We start from the raw sequence: 22,499 nt of genomic DNA, 5'->3' as shown, positions 1-22,499 counted from the left end.
AAGCAACTCCAAGCCTTAACCATATTTTTATCCCTGATTATCTTCAATTCACAAAGTATTTTATACCCTTTTTCATTCCTTTTATGCTTTTAACGAAATTTAAACCAATAACTCTTCTATCCGACTGACTAAGATCTGCAAGATAACCATAGCTTGCTTCAAACCACAATCCTCGTGGGATCGACCCTGACTCGCTCAAGTATTACTTGCACGACCAAGTGCACTTGCTGGTACATTTGTACGAAGTGTGAAGATTCGTGCACCAAGTTTTTGGCGCCGTTGCTGGGGATTGTTCGAGTTTGGACAACTGACGGATTATCTTGTTCCATAGATCAGGTATTGTCTTTAATTTTGTTAGAGTCTTTTATTTTATTTTTTCTTTTTTTCGAAAAAATTAAAACCTTTTTCAAATTTTTTTTCTTTTCTTTGTTTAATCTTTGTTCTTGGTTTGAGTCTTTTGCTTTTGTTCTTATTGAGTTTTTTGAATTCTGAGTATTTCTTTCAAAAAATTTTCAAAAATAGTTTCTTTTGTTTGATTCTTGTGTCAATCTTTAAGTTTGGTGTCTGCTTGTGTTTTTCTTTTACAATTTTCAAAAATTTTGTTCTTGGTTTTCAAAAATTTTAAATTTGGTGTCTTTTGCATGTTCTTGTATTCTTTGAATTCTTTGACTTTTGTTCTCGGTGTTCTCCTTGATCTTCAAAGTGTTCTTGTTCTTCTTCTTATTTTGATCTTAAAATTTTTAAGTTTGGTGTCTCTTTGTATTTTTCTTGTTAATTTTCGCACACTAGGTCCCTTTAGATCTAAAAGTTTTAAGTTTGGTGTCTTTTTTTTTTGTTTTTCTCTTTCCTCATTAAATTCAAACATAAAAAAATATCTTTTCTATCTTTAATTTAATTAAATTTTTGAAAATTACATTAAAATTCAGATTTTAATTTTAAATTTTTATCTTGTCTCATCTTAGTTTTCAATTTTCAAAATCAAATCTTTTAAAAAAAATCATATCATTTTCAATTCTTATCTTATCTTTTTATCTGTCTTTAAAATTCAAAAATTTAAAATTCAAAAATCTTATCATATCTTATTTCAAATTTTAAAATTCAATTTCAAAATTCAAAAATTAAATTTCAAATTTTAAATTTCAAGATTAAACCTTTTCAAAAATCAAATCTTTATCTTATCTTGTTTACTTTTTCAAAATTCAAAATTTAAAAATTTAAAAATTTAATTTTCAAATTTCAATTCTTAATTTTCAAATCTTTTTAATTTAAAACTTATCTTTTCTTTGCTTTCTTATCTTATCTTACCTAACTTATCTTATCTTTCTTATCTTATCTTCTTTTAAATTTTAAAATTAAATCTTTTTCAAATCTTTTTAATTCTTATCTTATCTTTTTGACTTTTTTAATTATTTTTAAATTCAAATCTTCTCTAATCTTCTATCTTATCTTGTTTTCAAATCTTTTCTAATTAGTTACTATTCTTCTCTCTCTTCTTTTTCAAAACTTCCTAACTGATTCTTCTCTGTCCTAATTTTCAAAAATCCTTCTTTTATTTCTCTCTCTTATTTTTTGAAATTTATAATTTTTATTTTCAATTCCTTTTAAATTCATTAACCTTTATTTTCAAAATAAATAAATAAATAAATAAAAAACAAAAATATTTTAATTCTTGTTTTTTTTCTATTTCTAATTCTTCTCCTCTCTACTTCTATTTATTCGAATTCTTCTTCCCCTTCTTCTATCTACATTCTTCTATCTTCCTCTTCTTTCTTCACATCTCACTGGAAGTTCTCTAGACCCAAATCAGGCATAGAAGCTTCCTTCCTTTCTTCTTTTCTTGTTTATGACCGGGAACAGGGATAAAGAACCTCTCTTTAATATTGATCCTGAACCTGAGAGGACTTTAAGGAGGAGCTTACAAAAAATTAAAGCACAACACTCCGGAAGAAACCTTTCTGAAAATTTTGAACAAGAAATTGAAGACATGGCCGAACCTCAAGAAGAGGCAAGAAAGGTTCTTGGTGACTTCACCATGCCTACCTTTGACTTTTATGATAGAAGTATGATAAACCACTATTTTATGGTTTATCTTGTGCTAATTTGAGTGGTTTTTATCAACTCTTTACTTACTTATTCATATAAATTGCATGGTTTTACATTTTCCTTCCTAATTTTGTGCTTTGATTGAAAACATGTTTCCTGGGCCTTTAAATTTGCTATGTTTAATCCTCTCTTATTACCATTCGATGCCTTGATATGTGTGTTAAGTGATTTCAGGGTTTATAGGGCAGAAATGGCTTAGAGGATGGAAAGGAAGCATGCAAAAATGGAAGGAATACAAGAAGTTGAAGGAGTTGCTAAGCTGTCCAGCCTGACCTCTTCGCACTCAATCGACCATAACTTGAGCTACAGAAATCCAAATGAGGCGGTTCTAATTGCGTTGGAAAGCTAACATCCAGGGCTTCGAAATGATATATAATTTTCCATAGTTTCCTTGAAGATAAATGACGCGCATGCGTCATTCTGTAGAAATTTCAGCGACCTACACGTATTTGAATTCGCCCCCAGCAATTTCTGGGCTGTTTCTGACCCAGTTTTCGGCCCAGAAAACACAGATTAGAGGCTATAAAGTGGGGAAATCCATTCATTCATTGACACAAATTCATAATTCATAATTTTAGGTCTTAGATGTAGTTTCTAGAGAGAGAGGCTCTCTCCTCTCTCTTAGGTTTTAGGATTTAGGATTTCTCATAGCTTTAGGATTGTTTCTTCTTAATTCCAGGTTCAATGTTCCTTTAATTTAGTTTTTCATCTACTTTTATTTATTCCAGCATTCTAGTTTATCTATTTCCCTTTATTGATTACTTTATGTTGCTATTTGATTTATGAATTCTTATGTTTAATTTGATTTTCTATTTAATATAATTTGAGGTATTTCAGGTTTAAGATTGCTTTCTTTTATTTATGTTATTGATGCTTTCAATTTAATTTAGATTTCTTCTCCCTTTGCTTTGGTTGAGTACTTGGTAACACTTGAGTTATCAAACTCAGTTGTTGATTGAAAATTGGAATTTGCTGATTAATTTGGATCCCTCTAAAGCTAGTCTTTCTGTAGGAGTTGACTAGGACTTGAGGAATCCCATTAATTGCTCCACTTGACTTTCCTTTATTTAGTAAGGGTTAACTAAGTGGGAGCAATAAACAATTCTCATCACAATTAATAAGGATAACTAGGATGGGATTTCCAGTTCTCATACCTTGCAATGGTTTTCATGATAATTAATTTACTTTCTTGCCAATTTATTTTCCTTGTTCACTATTTCAAAAACCCAAAAAAAAAAAATACTTTTTCATAACCAATAATAAACCATACTTCCCTGCAATTCCTTGAGAGATGACCCGAGGTTTAAATACTTCGGTTATCAATTTTATTAGGGGTTTGTTACTTGTGACAACTAAAACTTTTGCACGAAAAGATTTCTTGTCGGTTTAGAAGCTATACTTGCAACGAGGATTTATTTGTGAATTTCTAGACCACACAAAAGTCCTTTCGCCAAAGTATCTCTGCACCTGCCATTGGAGCTAACAACTTTGATCTTAAGCCTCAGTTAGTCTCTCTTCTACAACAGAATTGTAAGTTTCATGGACTTCCACTAGAAGATCCACATCAATTCCTGTCGAAATTCTTACAGATCTGTGATACTGTTAAGACCAATTGAGTGAATCTTGAGGTCTATAAACTTATGCTCTTTCCCTTTGCGGTAAGAGACAGAGCTAAGATATGGTTGGATTCTCAACCAAAAGAGAGCCTAGACTCTTGCGAGAAGCTGGTTAATGCTTTCCTAGCTAAATTCTTTCCCCCTCAAAAGATGAGCGAAATCAGAGTGGAAGTTCAAACTTTCAAACAAAAAGAAAGTGAATCCCTCTATGAAGCTTGGGAAAGATACAAGCAACTGATCAGGAGGTGCCCTCCTGACATGCTCTCAGAGTGGTCTATCATAGGAATTTTCTATGATGGTCTTTCTGAGATGTCTAAGATATCATTGGACAGCTCTGCAGGTGGATCACTCCAGTTGAAGAAAATACCTGCAGAAGCTAAAGAACTCATTGAGATGGTTGCAAATAACCAATTCATGTACACCTCTGAGAGAAATCCTGTGAACAATGGGATCCCTCAGAAGAAAGGAGTTCTTGAAGTTGACACTCTAAATGCCATATTGGCTCAGAACAAGATCTTGACCCAACAGGTCAATATGATCTCTCAGCATTTGACTAGAATGCAAACTGTAACTGGCAGTACTCAGGAAGCTTCTTTTGAAGTAGAAGCTTATGATCCTGATCAACCCACCATGGAGGAGGTGAATTACATGGGAGAACCTTATAGAAACACCTACAATCCTTTATGAAGGAATCATCCTAACCTCTCATGGAAGGATCAATAGAAACCTTGGTTTCAATAATAATCAAGGTGGAAGGAACCATAATAGGTTCAACAACAGGCCACCATTCCCATCTTCTCAAGGGAATATGGAGACTCCTAAGTAGAGCTTCTTTGACTTAGTTACTATAGTCTCCAACCTCTCTAAGACCACCCATAGTTTCATAACTGAAACAAAATCCTGCATTAGAAATTTGGAGATTCAAGTTGTTCAACTGAGCAAGAGGATCCCTGAGACTCCTCCTGACACCCCTCCTAGTAAAACTGAAGTAAACCCAAGAGAAGAGTGCAAGGCCATCACCACTGAGGCTGAGGACAAATTTGGAGAGGCTGGAAAGGCATTGAACGCTAGTGAGGAAGCCTTCACTGGGCGTTCAACACCCAAACTGGCTAAGAGGCTGGCGCTGAACGCCAGTGAGGAACCCTTTACAGGGCATTCAACGCCCAAACAGATAGGGAAGCTGGCATTGAACGCCAGCCAGGACATCCATGCAGGACGTTCAACGCCCAAAATGGTAAGGGAACTGGCGTTTAACGCGAGTAAAGGTATACAGCATGGGCGTTCAACGCCCAAAGAACTATCAGAGCTGGCATTGAATGCCAGTAAAAGCACACCCTCTGAGTGCTTAATACCCACTCAAGAAATCCCTATCCAAGAACTAAAGAAAGCCAAGGCTCATATAGAGACCATAGAGGTTCCTTTACATGCACTTCTACAAAGCATGAGTTCTGATGAACACTCATCCTTTGATGAGGATGAAGACACTAGGGAAGAGCAACTTGCTCAGTACCTAGGAGCTCTCATAAAGTTGAATGCCAAGCTATTTGGTAGAAAGCCTATGGAGGAAGAACCTCCAGTGCTTACCAAAGAACTCAATGCTTTGGTTCAGCAGAAGCTACCTCAGAAGCTTCCAGATCCTGGACGCTTCCTGATTCCTTGCACCATAGGCACCATGACCTTTGAGAAGGCTCTGTGTGACCTTGGGTCAAGAATAAACTTCATGCCACTCTCTATAATGGAGAAGCTGAGAATCTTTGAGGTACAAGCTACAAACATCTCACTAGAGATGGCAGAAAAGTCAATGAAGAAGCCATATGGCTTAGTTGAGGATGTCTTGGTAAAGGTTGAAGACCACTACATCCCTACAAACTTCATAGTCTTGGACATAGGAGAGGATGAGGATGATTCTATCATCCTCAGAAGACTTTTTCTAGCTACTGCAAATGCCATGATTAATGTGGCAAAGGGAGAAATAGTTTTCCAACTAGGAGAGGAGTGCATCTTGTTCAAGATGTCCAATCCCAATTCTCTTACTAAAAAAAAAGAGATAATAGTGTGTCACAACCATCTCTTTCAGTGCTAAGCTGTACTAAACCCCCAAACTTCAATTCTAAGTTTAGTGTTGGACAGCCATTAACAGGCACTGAAAACAAAGGTACTAAGAAGAAAGTACCTAAAGGCTAGAGGGACAATGAAGTCCCAACTGAAGGCCTCTCACCTGGCATGAGAGTTGTCTTCACCAAGAAAACAGTCATACCATATACAGTGAGTTGTCTTCACCTTGAAGCTTCGAATTCACTCCCTCACTATGCTCCTTGATTGCTTCTCCACATTCAACAATGGGAGTGCCTTGATTGCATGAGCTTAGGCGGGAGGAGACCATGTTGCGAATGGCTTCCACCACGATGGCAATCACGGCTTCTATCTTCTTGAACTCCTTTTGTGTCTCTTCTTGCCTTTGGAGGTAAGAGCTAATGTCTCTTTATTGTTCTAGCATGAAGGCATGAAGAGATTCATCCATCGGAGGTAGTGGTGGAAGAGATGGTTCATTGTTTGAGGGAAAGGGCTCATAATTAGAAGGTGGTTCTTCTTGGTAAGGTATGGAGGTGGTGTATGATAAAAAATTATTTTATGGTTTATCTTGTGTTTAATTGAGTGGTTTCATCAAGTCTTCACCCACTTATTCATATGATTTGCATGATTTTACAATTCCTTCCTAGTGTTATTCTATGGTTGAAAACTTGCTTCCTAGAGATCTTTAATTTGTATATTTTAATTCTCCTTCATACCATTCTATGCCGTGATCCGTGTGTTAAGTGTTTCAGGCTTTATAAGGCAGGAATGGCTTAGAGAATGGAGAGAAAGCTTCAAAAAATGGAAGGAACATAAGAAACCAAGGAGATAACCAGCGAGTACCGACGCGCACGCATGGCTTACGCGAGCGCGCAAAATGGAGAAATTTGCAGCGACGCGTGTGCGTGTCTGACGCGTACGCGTGGATTGGAGTTCTGTAAGATGACATGTGCGCGTGCCTGACGCGTACGCGTGAGAAAGAAATTTTCCAAATGACGCGCACGCATTACTGACGCATACGCGTGACATGCGCGATCTGCAGAAATAACAGAAAACGCTGAGGGCGATTTTGGGCCGAGTTTTGACCCAGTTTTTGGCCCAGAAACACAGAATAGAGCTAGGGAACATGCAGAGACTCAACACACATTCTCATTAGCATAATTTTAGGTTTTTAGATCTGAATCTAGAGAGAATTCACTCCTCCTCTAGGTTTTCTTTACATTCATAGTTCTATGGTTTTATTACTTTTGCTTTGGATATTGAAGAGTCATCATCTCCGCTGAAGATACTATTCTAGTTTGTTTCCTTACTCTTTTATTTATTCCATATTCTTAATTCTTGTTTAGAGTTACAATTGGATTATTTTCATGGATTATTAATGCAAAGGATTACTTTTACTTTTAATTAATTTTGAATTCTTATCTTATTTACATTATTATGTCTCTTTTCTATTCCAAACTCCCAATAATGAAGATGGTATCCATGTCAATAGAGTAGATTCCCTACTTGACATGGGGCTGATTAAGAGGAGACACTTGAGTTGGAATGCTCAAGTGATTAGTTAATTTGGAAGTTGTTGGCTAATTCTGTATTTACTAACGCTAGACCTTCCCAAGGGAGAGGACTAGGATTTGTGAATAAGAGTTAGCTCAATCACTTGACTTTCCTTTATTTAGTAAGGGTTAACTAAGTGAAAACAACAACCTCTTATACTACACTTGAGAAAATCCCAACAAGGATAGAACTTTCAATTAATCATTCCCCTAGTCAAGGCTTTTTATTTTGAATAATATAAATTCCTTTTAATTTTCATTACACTTAATTACGATTGTTTATTTTCTGTTATTCAAACTCAAAACCTCTTGGAAAGCTCCTGATAAATAAATTAGCATGCTTTTTAGCAACTCGTTGGGAGACAACCTGGGACTCATAATCCCAGTATTTTTATTCTAAATTTTTGTGACAACCTTTCTAAATTGATGAGGCGGATTTTTGCTGGTTAAGGGTTATACTTGTAATGCTGTTCTTATATTATAATCTCTGAATTGGTCAAACTTACGCCACGCATCAATTTTTGGCGCCGTTGCCGGGGAGTTGCAATAGTGTGCTAAATTATTAATTAGTGTACATATTTTTATTTTTATTTGCATATTTTATTTTATTTTATTACCATGAGTTGTATGTTTCTGTCATTGAATGACGCGTTTGTTGCCTGATCCGAGCTTAGCCGCATTTGGCCCTGAAATTGAAAGAACTATTTCACATATTAGGCGAGCTCGGCATCGGTTAGCCTCTGAGGGTGAATTTGAACCGATCTGAGGAGGAAACAAGCTCCTTTACTACTGATTCAGTTGATTCACGTGCAGATAATATGGCAGCACCTAGGAAGATTACTCTCAAAGAAGCTGGAGCCCCAGATTTTACACTGTAGCCGTATTAAGTGCATCATCCAACTCTGGCTGCAGATTTTGAACTGAAGACTGCACTAATCAACTTGATGCCCAAGTTTCATAGCTTACCTGCTCAGGAGCCTATCAAGCACCTAAGGGATTCTCAGACAGCCTGTTCTACTGTTAGGTGTCATGGTGCAAATGAAACTTCTATTCTATTAACCACCTTCCCGTTTTCTCTTGAGGGAAAGGCGAGGGAGTGGTACTACTCCCAACCTGAAGCAACTGTCACCAACTGGGATATGCTCAGGAGAGAATTCTTGGAAAAATACTTTCCAGTTGAAGTTACAGATAGATTGAGAAAATAGATCTCCTGCATTGTTCAAGGTGAATCAGAGACTCTCTATGAGTAATGGGAGTGCTTCAAGAATCTTTTGGACGCATGCCCCCACCACATGATTGACAAGTTGGTATTGATCAGCTACTTCACTCAAGGCATGAAGCCTCAGGATAAAACTACACTAGATGGCGCTAGTAATGGTTCTCTGAAAAAGTACAAGACCGCAGATGAAGCATGTGATGCCAGGGTATTTTGGCCAGTTTCACTGACCTTTTCTTTACTGTTTTTAAGGTAGTTTCATGCATTTTCTTAGAAAATAAGCTAGTTTTGGGTAGATATTCACTTACATCTTGATTCAAGCATACATTGTGCATTTTACATGATTTCATGAGAATTTTGCATGAATTATATGACAAATTAGAGGATGCATGTCTCATGATTTGGATTAGAACTTTGATGCACTTTATTGCTTGATTTCAGGACAAAGGAAGCAAGGAAGAACCATGTTAGCAGCCACGTTAGTCTAACTAACGTGACCACTAACGTGGAATGGGAGCTAGCTTGCAACGTTAATGAGAAAAGTAATCACCAATAACGCTCTCGAAGCCATCATAACCCACGTTAAGAGTCACGTTAACTAAGTTAACGTGAACTCTAACGTGAAAGAAAGAAAATGGAGCCAACGTTAGTAACACTTACCTTTGTCACTAACGTTGGACCAAGCTCATAAGTGGCCACGTTAAGAGCCACGTTAACTTAGTTAACGTGGACTCTAATGTTAAGAAGCAAAAGAGAAGCCAACGTTAGTGACATTCACCTTTGTCACTAACTTTGGCCAATCCTCCATAAGCCACGTTAACTCCCACGTTAACTTAGTTAACGTGGAAGCTAACATGGAAAGAGTAATTGATAGCCAACGTTAGTGACACTTACCTTTGTCACTAACGTTGGGGTGAACCACCAAGAGCCACCATGAGCAACGTTAACTCCCACGTTAACTTAGTTAACGTAGAAGCTAACGTGGATAAAGAGATGATGAGCCAACGTTAGTGACACTCACCTTTGTCACTAACGTTGGAGATGGCTAGCATGACTATGTTAGAAGCCACGTTAACTTAGTTAACATGGACTCTAACGTGGAAAAGGGGCACATTGGAACGTTAGTGACAAAGGTAAGTGTCACTAATGTTCTCGAAGAATTGGCACTGCTACGTTAGAAGCCACGTTAACCTAGTTAACGTGGACTCTAACGTAGGGGCAAAGGAGGACTCTCCACGTTATTGGGAAAGGTAAGTCCCAATAACGTGTGCGAAGGACTAAGAGGCAACGTTAGTGGTCACGTTAGTGCCACTAACGTTGAAGTCAACATGATCATATTGGACATGAAAGAGAGTCACACTTACCCAATCATATTGGGAAGACCATTCTTAGCTACAGCCAGAGCACTCATAGATGTGGAGCGAGGGGAGCTAATCTTGAGGATCCATGATGAACAGCTCACCTTCACTGTTTTCAAACACTCACAAAAAACAGATCAAGAGAACAAGGAACCAAGGAAGGATCACAGTGAGATACTGAAGGAAGAAACAAGCACTGAAGCACAACCAGCACATCTGGGAACTCCCTTGATTGATGAACAAGGCAAACAGCAAATGCCACAGCTCAAAGAAAATCAGGAGGAACCTAAACCACCAGAATCATATGAGACCAGTAACCACATTTCCTTAGAGGAGGAGGTCACAAAGAGTAAGACAACATCACAAGGAACAAAGAAGAAGGTACCAAGGAGGTGGAGGAACAAGAAGATCCCTACCGAGGAGTTCTCTCCAGGGGATAAAGTGATCTCAGCTTACTTCCCAGATATCCCCCCTGATCTCCCCATTGTACCATCTCAGTTACCTAAGGTCTTCACTATCAACAGAGTTCTCTCCTTGGAACATGTAGAGATCATTGATACAACCAATGGATATAGGTCCACAGCAAGAGGGAAGGACTTGAAGCATTATCAACCTCCCTGATGAAGGAGAAACGTCAAGCTAGTGACGCTAAAGAAGTGCTTCATGGGAGGCAACCTATGTTTTATATGCTTTTAGAAAATAATGAATAAGTCAATATTCATGAATTCTAACCCAAACTTGACAAACACTTGGTGAAATCCTTATTATGCAATATATAATGAAGAATAAGTGGTGTTCAAAGCATGCTAAGAAAGCATGAATGCAATTCACAGCATGCTAGTCTTGGAGCCTTGAACAAAAACTTTTCCATCACAGTGCTACAAACTAAGTTTGGTGTCACCCAAGGTGCCACCAATGTGCATATAAGGATACACAGTTAGTTAGTTAGTTGGTGTTCATGAATAAACAATCTAGTTCTTTTTCTTTATTATTCAAGCCATAAAGTTTAATTTCTCAATGATATTAATTTTTCTTATTTTATTTTTATAGGAAAAAGGAAGGAGCATTGAAGGGGATTGATTGGACAATTAAGTGAGGAAGGAACTTGAGGATTGGAAGCAAGCAAGATTGGCACGGATGCGAGGAAATGCAAGAGGACACAAGGAAGACAAATAAGAAGGGGAGCATGGGCACCCACATGAGTAAAAGGTGGTGGAGTTCCTTCTTTGATCCATCTTTTTCTATGCTTTAAATAAGGAAGATCTTGTATGAAATAAAACATGCTTCCATGTTAGTTTGAACCTTTTTCAATTCTGTCTTTTAAACTTTTTGTTGCTTAGGTCTAGAATTGCTAGTCTGAATGTCATTACTGCATCATTTCCTTACTTAATTGTATGCTTGTCCTTTCTAAATCAAATGAAAAGAGAATGAGTGTTTTATAAAAGACCAGAGTGGAGTTCATACTATGGAGTAAGTTCCTGAGTTTGTGGTGTGGTCATAAGTTAGCTAAGTTGGTTCAACCACAAGGTGGGAAGACAACTATCTGTCATGAATCATATGCTTGAACACACCCCATGAGACTAGCTAAATAACAAGATCCTAATAAGAAAAAGGAAAAGAACAATCAAAGTTGAAGAATAAAAGAAAAATAGCAAGAAAAGAGGCTAGGCACCAAGGGTTTGAGTTTTGAGGGATGTGTCTGTGGTGTTCTTATACCAAGGATCTGCTTGGATTACTAAGCTCTCAGAGGTGCTTTATCACCTAGTAACTTGGGTTAACTAATCCGGTATTATCAGCTGAAAGTCTACTATCAAGAGCAATCTTTGCTACAGAACATTTAGTTGCCCAAAGAGGTGCTGGACACCAAGACCTCAAGGAAAGAAAATAAACAAACCATGTGCCTGTGGTGTGTATATATGGGGGAGAGACTTGAGGAAGTAAGTCCTTAGGGGTGTCTCAACACCTAGCACCTTGAACCAACTGGGTCGGGAGTGTTGGCTGAAAGCTTATTCTAAAGAGTTTCCCTCTTACAGAGCACTTAGCCTAAGAACACAAATAAGCCCTGAAATGACAACAAAAGGATCAATGAATAAAAATCTCATGGGATGCAATCAAGTGAGTATTCTAGAACATGATAAAGGTCTGAAAGCCAATGAAGGAATGAACCTAAGTTGCTATGCATGAAACCACCATAAAACCAGGAACATAACTTCCACAAGAATGACTCATTTCTCTTGGCATTCCATTCATCATTCTCTTGTTCCAGTACTTGCTTAGGGACAAGCAAGCTTTAAGTTTGGTGTTGTGATGCCAGGGCATTTTGGCTAGTTTCACTGACCTTTTCTTTACTGTTTTTAAGGTAGTTTCATGCATTTTCTTAGAAAATAAGCTAGTTTTGGGTAGATATTCACTTACATCTTGATTCAAGCATACATTGTGCATTTTACATTATTTCATGAGAATTTTGCATGAATTATATGACAAATTAGAGGATGTATGTCTCATGATTTGGATTAGAACTTTGATGCACTTTATTGCTTGATTTCAGGACAAAGGAAGCAAGGAAGAACCACGTTAGCAGCCACGTTAGTCTAACTAACGTGACCACTAACGTGGAATGGGAGCTAGCTTGCAACGTTAATGAGAAAAGTAATCGCCAATAACGCTCTCGAAGCCATCATAACCCACGTTAAGAGTCACGTTAACTAAGTTAACGTGAACTCTAACGTGGAAGAAAGAAAGTGGAACCAACGTTAGTGACACTTACCTTTGTCACTAACGTTGGACCAAGCTCATAAGTGGCCACGTTAAGAGCCACGTTAACTTAGTTAACGTGGACTCTAACGTTAAGAAGCAAAAGAGAAGCCAACGTTAGTGACATTCAACTTTGTCACTAACTTTGGCCAAGCCTCCATAAGCCACGTTAACTCCCACGTTAACTTAGTTAACGTGGAAGCTAACGTGGAGAGAGAAATTGATAGCCAACGTTAGTGACACTTACCTTTGTCACTAACGTTGGGGTGAACCACCAAGAGCCACCATGAGCAACGTTAACTGCCACGTTAACTTAGTTAACGTGGAAGCTAACGTGGATAAAGAAATGATGAGCCAACGTTAGTGACACTCACCTTTGTCACTAACGTTGGAGATGGCTAGCATGACTACGTTAGAAGCCACGTTAACTTAGTTAACATGGACTCTAACGTGGAAAAGGGGCACATTGAAATGTTAGTGACAAAGGTAAGTGTCACTAACGTTCTCGAAGAATTGGCACTGCTACGTTAGAAGCCACGTTAACCTAGTTAACGTGGACTCTATCGTAGGGACAAGGGAGGACTCTCCATGTTATTGGGAAAGGTAAGTCCCAATAACGTGTGCGAAGGACTAAGAGGTAACGTTAGTGGTCACGTTAGTGCCACTAACGTTGAAGTCAACGTGATCATATTTGAGTTAGGAACGTTAGTGAAAAAGGTGATTGTCACTAACGTTCTCGAACCCACACTTTCACTTAATATTGACACCATTAACGTCCTGAGTCAAAGTCCCTGCATACTTCACCTCTTCTCTCTGCAAGCAAAGCTAAGCCCAATGAAAAGGATAACTGCTTCAAACTCAAGATTCAGAGGCCCATACCCAAGACTTGAAGAGCCAACTAGAAGATCGGAAGAAGTAGTATATATAGGAGTAGCTTTGAATTAGTTTGGGGGTTGAAAAACTTTAGGGAGCCTTTGGCATAGAACTACTCTCTGTATTTACTTTCTCTGCACTTTTAGTTTTACTTTCATCATGTATTCTCCATCTTGGTTTTCATTTTCCAGAGCTATGAACAACTAAACCCCTTTCATTGGGTTAGGGAGCTCTGTTGTAATTTGATGGATCAATATTAGTTTTCATTCTCATTCTTCTATCTTTTCTCTTGATTTTACTAGAAAGCTTTTGATCTTCATCCAATTGGGTAGTTATCTTGGAAAAGAAGCTATTCATACTTGGATCTCTTCTGAACCTTGAAAGAGGAATGAAGAGATCATGCTAGAAATGCTTTCTCATGCTGGACCAAATTGGGTTTGGATGGATATGTGACTATAATCCTACCGACACTTGATTTGGGAAATGCATGTGGTATAATCAGTGACCATACTTCATCTCTTCTCATGAGAAATTGACCAAGGAATTGGCTATTGATTAAGATTTGAGAGATTGAATTACCAAGAAATTGGAATTCGATCACTTAAGATTGCCAAGGAGATCAATGAATGAATTGATTGAGGAAGAGATGAAAATGAACTTGATCCGGAGAATGCAACATCTCCTGGGCCCAATGAACTCCCCATTTCTGATCTTACCCATTCTCTTTAATTTCTGCCATTTACTTTTATGAGCAATTACCCCATTCCCTTTTAAGATTCTGTAATTTACTTTCCGCATTTACATTCAGCTCTTTATTTCTAGCATTTACTGTTTCTGCTATTTACTTTCCCGCCATTTAATTTTCTGCAAATCTCAAATCAAATTCTGGTTCGCTCAACTAGAACATTCCTCTAATGAAAGTTGCTTGATCAATCAATCTCTGTGGAATTCGACCTCACTCTATTGTGAGCTTTTACTTGACGACAAATTCGGTACACTTGCCGAAGAAAATTTGTTGAGAGACAAGTTTTGTGCGTATCAGCATGGCAACTGATCAGCGACTTAGCTGAGTCCACTAGAAATCACAGGCACAGGAACAGCCACTCAAAGACTGTTGCAGAGGTTTACTCTAGCAGTGAGACTACTACCGTTACACAAGCTATATGTGAGATGACCAACCTACTGAAGCAGATGCAGTTGAATCAACAACAACAACAACAACAACAGTCTCTCCCACCATAACAAAGCCAACACCTGGTCCCCCAAAGAGTATGCGGAATATGTGCTGATTATAGTTATTATACTGATGAGTGTCTGCAACTCCAACAAGAAGACAACACTGTGGCAACTACTCATAACTTCTATGACTACCTGAATCAAGGATACAATCAGCAAGGCGACAACCACAGCCAAGGTGGGAACTATAACCAAGGGTGGAAGGACAACTCCAACCAGGGCTGGAGAGATAATTCTAACCATGGTTGGAGGGACAACTATAACAGAAGAGACAGAGACAACAATGGAAATCAGAGGTGGAATAATAACAACAGATAGCAGAATCAGAAGCAGCCTTACAGAGCACCTCACTTAAGGCAGTCCCAAGGACCCCAGCACAACCAACAATAGGCCCCTTAGGTCACTTATCCTCCTTCCTCATCAAATGACGAGATACTTTGTTCTCTTGCACAAGGACAACAAGACATACATATTACACTGAACTCTACTCTAAATGGTCTGAATGCCACTTTACAAGCTCTCGTCTCCCGGATAGATTTATTACCTGCTTCCACCAACTAGCCTTCAAGCTCTAATGGAATTCCATCTCAACCCTTACCCAATCCCAAGGGTGGCATCAATGCCATCACTTTGAGGTCCGAAACTACACTGCAAGAGAGGACCTAGGAGGAGACAAGCCCACAAGAACACACCCCAGTTGAAGACTTAGTTGAAATGGAAGATGCTGAAGAGAAAGAGGAAGTACAAGACATAGATGAACAAGACATGGCTGAAGAAGAAGTAGCTCAGCCAAGGAATGGAGCACCAACGGACACAGAAGCTGCAAGTGGCGCCATTCCTATCCCATTTCCACATCTTGCACGGAAGTCCAGGAAGCAGATGGAACTTGATCCTAAAATGGTAGAAATTCTCAAAAAGGTTGAGGTAACTGTTCCCCTTTTTGATGTTATTCAGCAGGTACCTTAATATGCAAAGTTTTTGAAAGATTTATTCATACATAAAGACAAAATTAATGAATTAGAAACTATTCCTTTAGGTAGTTCTATATCTACTTTAATGGGAGGTATACCTGAAAAATATAGTGACCCAGGTCCATGCATGGTTAACTGTACCATTAGAGGTGTAATATTTTCTGACTACATGTGTGATTTAGGAGCGTGTGTTAGTATATTGCCATTGTCTATATATGATGCTTTGAGGCTCCCTCCCTTAAAACGGTCGGCAGCTCATTTTGTGTTAGCAGATAAAAGCATTATTACAGTGGTTGGAATTGCTGAAGATGTATTAGTGAGCATTAAGGGGCTCACATTTCCCATTGACTTCTATATCTTGGAAATGCCCCCTAATGACTCAGGAAGACCATCATCAATCCTGCTTGGAAGACCATTCCTGAAGACTTCGAAGTTCAAGCTGGATACATTCTCAGGAACTTACTCCTTTGAGATAGATGGCAGAGCAGTGAGTTTCAGTTTAAATGAAGCTATGAAGCACCCTTCAGAAGATCATTCTATCTTCCAGTGCGACATCATTGATGAAACTGTAGCTGAAGTTCACCAAGAAGAAGTAGAAGAGAAGTACATGAAGCAAGGTCCAAGTATGGGGACACCCTCTGAACACAATGAGGACACTTTTCCATTATCATTAGCTCAAGATAATCCAGAGCCTAGCCATGAGCAGAAATTGGAATTAAAGCCTCTTCCACCCCATCTCAAGTATGCTTACCTTGAGAATAATCAGAAGCTCCCAATTATCATTGCAAGGGAAATCACTTCCCAACAAGAGGAGCAGCTACTTAGTGTGCTCAGAAAACACAAGAAAGCAATTGGGTGGAGCTTGGCGGATATAGTAGGCATCAGCCCTCAAGCTTGTGAGTACAGGATATTCTTAGAAGAAGGATCAAAGCCTATCCATCAACTCCAGAGAAGATTGAATCCCACTATCTTAGAAGTTGTCAAGAAAGAAGTGACCAGGCTACTTGAAGCAGATATTATCTACCCCATCTCAGATAGTGAATGGGTCAGTCCAGTACAAGTGGTGCCCAAGAAGTCTGGAGTCACAACAGTAAAAAATGAGCATGGAGAGCTCCTGACAACTAGAGTGCAGAATTCATGGAGAGTTTGCATTGATTATAGGCGTCTCAACCAAGCTACTCGCAAGGATTATTACCCCTTGCCATTTATTGATCAGATGCTTGATCGCCTGTCAGGTAAATTCCATTACCACTTTTTAGATGGTTATACAGGCTATTTTCAAATTGATATAGCTCCTGAAGATCAGGAGAAGACTACTTTTACATGTCCCTTTGGAACGTATACATACAAAAGGATGCCTTTTGGCTTATGTAATGCACCGGCTACTTTCCAAAGATGCATGATGAGTATCTTTTCAGATCTTATTGAGAAATATATGGAAGTATTCATGGATAATTTTAGCGTTTATCGTGATTCCTTTAACCTTTGCTTGGATAGTTTAGCTAGAGTATTAGACATGTGTGTTAGTTCAAACCTTGTACTGAATTTTGAAAAGTGTCATTTTATGGTAAAACAAGGAATTATTCTAGGACATGTTGTGTCTAATACTAGTATTTCTGTAGATCCAGCAAAGGTATATGTCATTTCTAGTTTACCTTACCCCTCCTCCGTGAGAGAAGTCCGTTCGTTCCTTGGCCATGCAGGTTTCTACAAGAGATTCATTAAGGACTTCAGTAAGGTAGCATTGTCTTTATCCAGACTGCTGCAGAAAGATGTTGAGTTCGAGTTCAGTGAGGATTGCATGCAAGCGTTTGATAAACTAAAGATCGTCCTGACTCAAGCTCCAATTGTGAGAGGACCAGACTGGAGCCAGCCTTTTGAGATTATGTGTGATGCCTCCAACCATGCAGTAGGAGTGGCAGTGCGGCACTGGCTCAGTGCAAAGGTAAGGATCCTTTCGTAATTGCTTATGCGTCTAAGACCTTAGACGCTGCTCAGTCTAATTACACCACCACTGAAAAAGAGCTTTTGGCTATTGTTTTTGCTCTGGATAAATTTCGGGCCTATTTACTTGGTAATAAGGTGGTAGTGTACTCAGATCATGCAGCTCTAAAGTATTTATTAGCTAAAAAAGAGTCCAAACCAAGGTTGATACGTTGGATACTGTTGCTGCAAGAATTTGATTTAGAAATTAAGGATAGGGGTGGTAACCAAAATTTAGTGGCAGACCACTTGAGTCGCCTTGAGCACATTAAGGATGACTCCACTCCTATCAATGATGCTTTCCCATTTGATAGTTTACATGCAGTATCTGAAGTAGTTCATTGGTATGCACCTGTAGCTAATTATTTAGTTAGCCATACTTTCCCTCCTAATTTTACAAAGCATCAGAGAGACAAGCTGAAGAGCGAGTCTATATATTATATATGGGATGACCCATACTTATGGAGGTGTGGTGCTGACCAAGTAATTAGAAGGTGTGTGTCTCAATTAGAATTCCAGTCCATTTTAGAGGCCTGCCACTGTTCTTAGGGTAGAGGACATTTTGGCCCTCAAAGAATAGCTAGAAAAATCTTAAACTGTGAATTCTGGTGGCCCACTCTTTTTAAAGATGCTGCTGTTTTTTGTAAATCTTGTTCCCCATGCTAGAGGTTTGGTAATATATCCAAGAGGGATGAGATGCCTCAACAGATTATGCTTTTCTGTGAAATTTTTTATTTTTGGGGCATTGACTTCGTGGGTCCATTTTCGAACTCTAGTGGTTACCTTTATATACTGTTAGCTATAGATTATGTGTCTAAATGGGTGGAAGCAATTCCTACCCGTACTGATGATGCTAACACTGTTGTTTCCTTTGTTAGAAACCATATTATATGTCACTTTGGATCACCACGAGCAATTGTGAGTGATCAAGGCACTCACTTTTGTAACAGGAGACTAGCAGGATTACTGAAGAAGCATGGGATAGTTCACAAAGTAGCAACAGCTTATCATCCCCAGACCAATGGGAAAGCAGAGGTATTTAACAGAGAAATAAAGCAAATTCTGGAGAAGATAGTCAATCCTTATAGGAAGGACTAGAGTGCTAGGCTATAAAATGTGCTCTGGGCATATCGGACAGCATACAAAACACCCATTGGGAAGAGCCCCTTCCTCTTAGTGTACGAAAAGGCTTGCCACCTTCCAGTAGAGGTGGAACACAAGGCTTTCTGGGCTATGAGGGAGTGCAACATGAATTTTGAGGAAGCTGGTGTTGAAAGGAAGCTGCAACTAGCAGAATTAGAGAACCTTCGCCTAGAAGCATATGACAACTCCAGGCGATACAAAGAGAAGATGAAGGTTGTCCATGACAAGCACATAAAAAAGAGAGAGTTCAGACCAGGGGAGTTAATTCTTCTTTATAACTCTAGACTGAGGCTCATGCCAAGCAAACTGAGATCAAGATGGGAAGGACCCTACAGAGTAGAGAAGGCAGAGCCATACGGAGTTTTTCACCAGCGTCATCCTTCTAGATCCAAATTTATTAAGGTCAATGGACATCACCTAAAGCTTTATCATGGAAAGAAGATGAAGGATCACAAAGAGCTAGAGGTCTTCCTCTTGGAGGACCCACCAATAGAATCAGAATGAGCTTGAAGACCGTCCAACTTAAGGACGTAAAAGCAAAGTGCTAGGTGGAAGACAACCCACCATGGTATGATCGTTCCGTTTCAGTCTTAGTTTTGTTTTATTTTATTCCACTTTACTTTTCTTAGTGACTCTTCTCATAATCTCTGCATATAGTCTACATTTGCATTTGCATTCTGCATAATAAAAAAACTTTTGCACGCAACGCGTGAGCGTCGCTAACGCGTACGCGTCATATGTGCATTCGAAACAAGAAGAAAAGAAGCAGAGAGTCACGCGGGAGCATGGCTGGAGGCGTGCCTTAGGCACAAGCACGCCCACGCGAACGCGTTCCTGACGCGTCTGCGTCACTTGCGAAATCAGCCTTCCACGCGTGCGCGTCACCAACGCACACGCGTGACCCTGCAAAATCGACGTAAATGGGTGTATGGCAGAGAGTTATGATGGTGTTGGGCTGAAATTGTGCTGGAAGCACAAGCCCTAGCAGGCGTACGCGTCTCCCACGCGTCCGCGTCATTTTTCCAAATAAGTCCATTCACGCGTGCGCATTGATGAAAAGGCTTTTTGTGTGGTTTAGAATTCACAATTGAAAGCTCGTTGTAATATAGTTCCTAAACCAAGCAATAGTCCTTTCATACAAAAATTTGTTTGTCACTAGTGCAAACCCCTAAATTTATAAACTGAATTATTGAACCTCGGGTCGTTCTCCCTTGGAATCGCAATAAAGTGTCTTGTTATTGGTTATAAGTTATATTTGGGGTTTTTGAGATTTTAGACACGAAGTGTAAATGGCAATGAAAGTAAACTAATAACTAAGAAAGCTCTTGGTAAGGTTATGAGAATTAGAAGTCCTATCCTAGTTATCTTCCTCAATTGTGATAATAAATTATCCATTACTACCACCTATTTAACCTCTAATCATGGAGGAAAGTCAAGTGAATGAATCAACTTGATTCCACAAGTCCTAGCCTACTTCCAAGGGAAAGACTAGCTTTAGTGGTATCCAAATCAATTAGCAACTTCTAATTATCAATCAACAAAGGAATTAGATAACTCAAGCGTCACTAATTACTCTACCAAAGCCAAGAGGTACAAAATCTATACTAAAGTCCAACCAAGCATTTCATCAAACACTTGGAAGGCATAGAAGGGAAGCAAGGTAAATTGATAACAACAATAAAATCTAACAACTACTTATGGCAAGGAATTAATAACAATAATCAAGAACATAAGATCTACATGAATTACCTCAAATTGCATTAAAAGAAAATAGAATGAACAAGAGTAGATCTACAAACAAAATAGAAGAAAGTAATAACAACAATAGAAAAGTGATGAATGTAACAACATAGAATTGAGAGGTAGAAGAAGAAGAAAGCATGAATTGAAACCTAGATCTAAATTATTGAACTAAACCTAATCCTAATTCCAATCCTAGAGAGAAGTGAGAGCTTCTCTCTCTAAAAACTAAGACTAAAACTAATCCTAATGTGTGTTATGATTCAAGATGATCATCCCCCTTCAATCCTTGGTCTTTTTGAGTGTCTTGGCGCCAAAGTTGACTTAGATTGGGCCCCATAGGCCTTGAAAATTCGCTGGCCACATTTTCATTAAAAAATCATAAATCAGCACCGACGCGTACGCGCACAGCACGCGTACGCGTCCATGGGTAAGTTCGCAATGTGCGCGTAAGCGCCTGGTGCGCGCGTGCATCCATGGCCGAGTTCAACTCTTTGGCTTTTCATGATCTTCTCCACTTGCATGCTTGATGAAGGTGATTTAATGTCGGCAAAGAATAAAAGTGATCGCGTTGTAAGTATAGTTTCTAAACGAACAGAAAATCCTTTCGTACAAACGTTTGGTTGTCACAAATAACAAACCCAATAAAATTTATAAACCGAAGTATTCAAACCTCGGGTCGTCTTCTCAAGGAATTGCATGGAGGTATGACTTATTATTAGCTATGGAAAAGGTATAATTTTTGGGTTTTGAAAGGGTTGAACAAGGAAAATAAATTGCAGGAATTAGTAAATTAATATCTAAATAAATTCTTGGCAAGGTATGAAAATTCGGAAGTCCTATCCTAGTTATCCTTATCGATGGTGATGAGAATTGAGTTTTTTTAATCCCACTTAGTTAACCTTTTCTAAAGCAAAGGAAAGTCAAGTGGACTAATTAGTTAGATCCTCAAGTCGTAGTCAACTCCTAAGGAAAGACTAGAGTTAGTAGAATTCAATTCAATTAGCAAAAATAACAATTGACAATCACGATAAATTTGATAACTCAAGAGTATCCAGTTAATCAATTAAAGCCAAGAATATAAAAAGCTAAATAAGAATCATAAATTTGAAATACCTCAATTTATATTAAATAAAGAAAATCCTAACATGAATGGTTCATAAGCCGATTTGGCAACATAAGTAATTAAATGAAAGCATTAAAGTATCTGAAAGTAAAAGAGAAATATAAAGTAAAAGGAATATTGAACCTGAGAAAGAGCTGAAATCCTAAATCCTTTAAGAGGAGTCCTAATCCTAAAACCTAACAGAGAGGAGAGAACCTCTCCCTCTTAAAGCTACATCTAAATTATGAAAAGTGAATAATGGAAGACTTCCTCCTGAATGGATGCATTCCCCCGCTTTATAACCTCTAATATGTGCTTTCTAGACTTGGATCTGGGCCAAAAAGGGTTTCAAAAATTGCTGGGAGCATTTTCTGCAGTTGCTGCACGTGGCGTCTGTCACGCGTCCGCGTGGGTCATGCGGTCGTATCATCTGGAGTTCTGCTCTTCCACGCGGTCGCGTCAGGCACGCTTCCGCGTAAGTTGTACTTCGCGCGAGTCACACGTTCGCGTCATGCGCGCGTTCGTGCGGATGTCAGTTTGCGCAAAGCACGCGTTCGCGTCGTCTATGCGGACGCGTCACTTCCAGTTTCTTCAAAAACTCCATTTTGTGCTTTCCTTCCATTTTTGTATGTTTCCTTTCCATCCTTTAAGTCATTCCTGCCCTATAAAGCCTGAAAGCACTCAACACACAAATCACGGCATCGAATGGTAATAAAGGATGATTAATTTTAATATTTATAAAGCATAGGAAACATGTTTTTCACATATATCACAT

At 38.7% G+C, this 22,499-nt stretch overlaps 2 non-coding genes across 2 annotated transcripts; both read right to left on the bottom strand.

Annotated features, from left to right (window-relative positions):
- Positions 1–3,875: 3,875 nt before the first annotated feature.
- On the bottom strand, positions 3,876–3,984 carry LOC112767899 (small nucleolar RNA R71). The gene has a single exon (XR_003185338.1). It is a non-coding gene; the product is annotated as a small nucleolar RNA R71 (small nucleolar RNA).
- A 4,551-nt stretch (positions 3,985–8,535) lies between these two features.
- On the bottom strand, positions 8,536–8,639 carry LOC112767915 (small nucleolar RNA R71). Its single transcript, XR_003185355.1, has one exon. It is a non-coding gene; the product is annotated as a small nucleolar RNA R71 (small nucleolar RNA).
- Between the last annotated feature and the right edge of the window lie 13,860 nt (positions 8,640–22,499).

Source organism: Arachis hypogaea, chromosome 17 (genome assembly GCF_003086295.3).
Source record: "Arachis hypogaea cultivar Tifrunner chromosome 17, arahy.Tifrunner.gnm2.J5K5, whole genome shotgun sequence".
Taxonomy (NCBI): Eukaryota; Viridiplantae; Streptophyta; class Magnoliopsida; order Fabales; family Fabaceae; genus Arachis; species Arachis hypogaea.
This window is presented reverse-complemented; position numbering and strand designations above follow the sequence as displayed.